The following is a 3,481-nucleotide window of genomic DNA, read 5'->3' on the forward strand; positions in this document are numbered from 1 at the left end:
GATGTATTGCACAGTAATACATTATACAACATAATTCAATGCACTGCACTCACTATTGGACTCATTAAAAAAAAGTAGAGTAATAAATAGTCAATAAATAATACATTCTCATGGTCTCATTCACTCAGTCAGTACATTCATGTGGTCAAACACTGTACCATCAACTTAGTGCCATTGTATGCATTAGATGCATTAAATTAAACTATCAATGAATTAAATCACTCACCAGTATTAGACTGTGTTGGAGGAGATTTGCCTCACTCTGTGCCTTCCTCAGGTCTCTCCTCTTAAGCCAGCTCAGGTTGAATGTGTTGACCAAACTTTTACAGAGTCCTAATGCACGCGCTGTCCGATCTTTGTCGCTGTCCAGACCATGGCACACAGCAAGGTGGAGGTTGTGGCCAAAGCAATTGAGCCATGACCAGCCAAGATTTCTTATTGCAGCAACAATGTTAGCACCATTATCTGTAGTGATACAGACTAGTTTGTGCTCATCCAGTCCCCAGTCTGCTAAAGCAGACTACAGGTTTTCTCCAAGGGTGTCAGCAGTATGATTCTCTGGGACATATCTGGTCTCTAAACACTTGGAGTGCAGGGTCCAGTCCGCAGTTATGTAGTGTATGGTCAAGCTCATATAGGGAGTCATGTTTGTACTTGACCACATATCTGTAGTGGCAGAGTAAAATGGGATGTCTTTGATCTCCTTTAGTATGCTGTCTTTTACACTGTTGTACAGTTGTGGAATTGCCGTTTGTGACACGTATGTTCTCCCAGGCAATTCGTACTGGCTGTCAAATGTTTGCAGCATTCGTCGAAATGCAGGCTTTTCCACGATACGAAAGGGCATCATCTCTCTAGCAATGAAGCGAACTACACAGTCAGTGAGCGCGCACCATTTTGCGCTGTCCTGTTTGTACTTTGTTTGCCGACTAAACGCCCCAGTGATTGTGGACTGTTGGGAAGACGGAGACTTCCCATCCGTTTGTTTTTTCCCAAGCTGGGAAAACTGCATCGGGTGATTGTGTTTTAGGTGAAGATGCAGGTTTGTTGTATTGCCGCATTTTGTCAATATTGTTTTCAAACAAATGCGACATGTCGGCTCGCATAGGTTATTTGGTTCGCCCCGGCCGTTGGGTTTGAAGCCGAAGTGCTCCCACACGGCAGCTGTCGCGTTCGGCTTAGACACCAACTCCATCTTTTTATTCTTCCAAATGTTTTTTCTCTTGCTCTTCTCCTCTCGGGACTTTCATGCTGCACTCTGCACTGTGCAACGCCAGGGCTCCGCCTCCCAGATAGAGACCAATGCTACAAGTGACTGACACGTGACGAGGGGGTTAACTTATTGTGCCCTCAGCTCGGCCTTTAAGGCTGCGCTGCAGGAATAACCATCACCAACTGAATGCCTAACCCTGCGCGCTGCCTTGAAGAATTCAGTTGGGGCAAAAAAAACACCAATCTGCCGAGAGGGCAGATACACCGGATTAAAAACTTTTGATATCCAGTTACTTTGAAGTGTGCGGATGGAATTTATTGCAGCCGGCAAAAAAATTATCGCTCATTTTAATTTATCGCGCAATTAATTGATTTATTGCATATCGCGACAGGCCTATGTGCAATGACCATAAAGTGGAATCTAATCTAATCTATTATATATAGAATCAGAAATGATCATCACCATTCAAGATTCACTGTGTATGAGCACAACAGAGACAAAGAGAAAGAGAAAAAAAAAGACACCAGCCTTGACCAGCTATTATCTTTTAATTATCTGCTGAGTTACAATCCTCCAAATGTACAACTCATGACATTTACAACAAACATTTAAGTTTATAGTATTTTATTACGCAGTTACTATGGATACATCTCGACTGGCATGTGTCTTTAGAAGAGCACAAATCTGATAAATACCATTCATACCTTTTAAAAACAAAAAAAAAAGTGAAGGCCCAGACCAGGAAACACAGGGTGTCGGTAACAGTGTTGGACATGCTGAGATGTGTGGGTTTGCAGTTTTCCCTTTGACTACAGGAATGGAGGAGACTTGCAGTGGTTGTGATACAGTGGTCTGTGTTCGCGCTCGCTTTCCTGTTCTCTCAAGATCCTAGACTTGGCTTCAGGCGACTGAATCCCCACTGCACGTTCACAAACACACAAACAGACCACACACACACCACACACCTATAAGAATGTGGCTGCTTTAGTTCGTTCTGCTCAAATGATGGCCCATGTTTTTCTGTCAGCCGTAGAAAGTGAGTCCTGATGCTGGACTGAGCCTGATGTTCTAACATCTTCTGACATCTCCAGCACAAATTTGATATTGTTCTTCTCTGCTCTTCATGGGTTACATCACCTGTTCTGCTCATCTAGACATATTTTTAAAAGATGAAGTGCATTGCTTTCACTTAAGAGGAAAAAAAGGGTTTTTGTTCTCATGTGAACACAATACACTTCTGTATTTCGTGAATACGGTCCAGAGCACTAAAAACCAAACACTTCTACCTGTAGACATTACAAAGTGTCAAACTGTGAAGCGTTGATTGGTCCGATGTCAGACACAATTTTCCCAGCAGCATACAAAGTGGCAGAAAAGAGTCAAGTGGATGGAAAGAAACAAAAGAATGTGATTTAGTCTGGGACAGAGAAAGCTCTTAAATTCAAGACATTGAACACCATGCTACATCTTTTAATTTACGTGGTTTATATTGACTTGAATGGAAGAGTCAGGCTAAATCACAGATTTGTTTCTTTGCCCCCACATGATGTATTTTTTCCTCCCACCTTATATCACATGAGGACGATCGGCTATACCTGGTGAGTTTGTATTTTCCAACATTACGTACATACGCTGTATCTAATGACAGTACTGGATCCAGGACGAGCTGCAGAGATCTGCGCACCCCTGTTGACCTGACTTCAGGCCTGTTCTTCACCCGGCTCTTCCATGTTTCTCTTCCAGTGACGGGGTGGTGGACCAGGGGGGAGTTGGTTTGGAAAACTGTGGATCTAACCACCTGGATTCAAATCTTTTGACCCAAGTCTTAAAAAAAAAAAAAGCTGCAAAAAACAGGAGTGGAGGTGTGAGTAGAAGGGGGCAGACTGTTCTCTGGGGGTATGCGAGCGGCAGAGAGGTAAAATGAACACTGGCACACCTTCAACAGGACTAAAACATGCACAGTTTCTAGTCAGTTTATACTTGAGCTACATGGGACACAACTGGGCACGTCAGAGATGGCTGCGTTTTCTTAAAAATGAATCAATGAAAAATCACAACAGTACGGGGGGTTTTTTTTTTGTTCTTTTGTGCACACTTTCACTTATGGATTTACCGGCGGATGGAATCACAGCTATGGTCGTAAAAGAGTGTCTCTTAATCTATTGCGTCAGGCTATCTATGGCGCCTCAGCTCCTGTGGAGCTACTTGTAGCAGAAGATGCATGCACAAGTAGAGGTGGGGACTAGGGCTTGACTGATGCATCAGAAA

The sequence above is a fragment of the Limanda limanda genome, chromosome 22 (assembly GCF_963576545.1).
Source record: "Limanda limanda chromosome 22, fLimLim1.1, whole genome shotgun sequence".
Lineage (NCBI taxonomy): Eukaryota > Metazoa > Chordata > Actinopteri > Pleuronectiformes > Pleuronectidae > Limanda > Limanda limanda.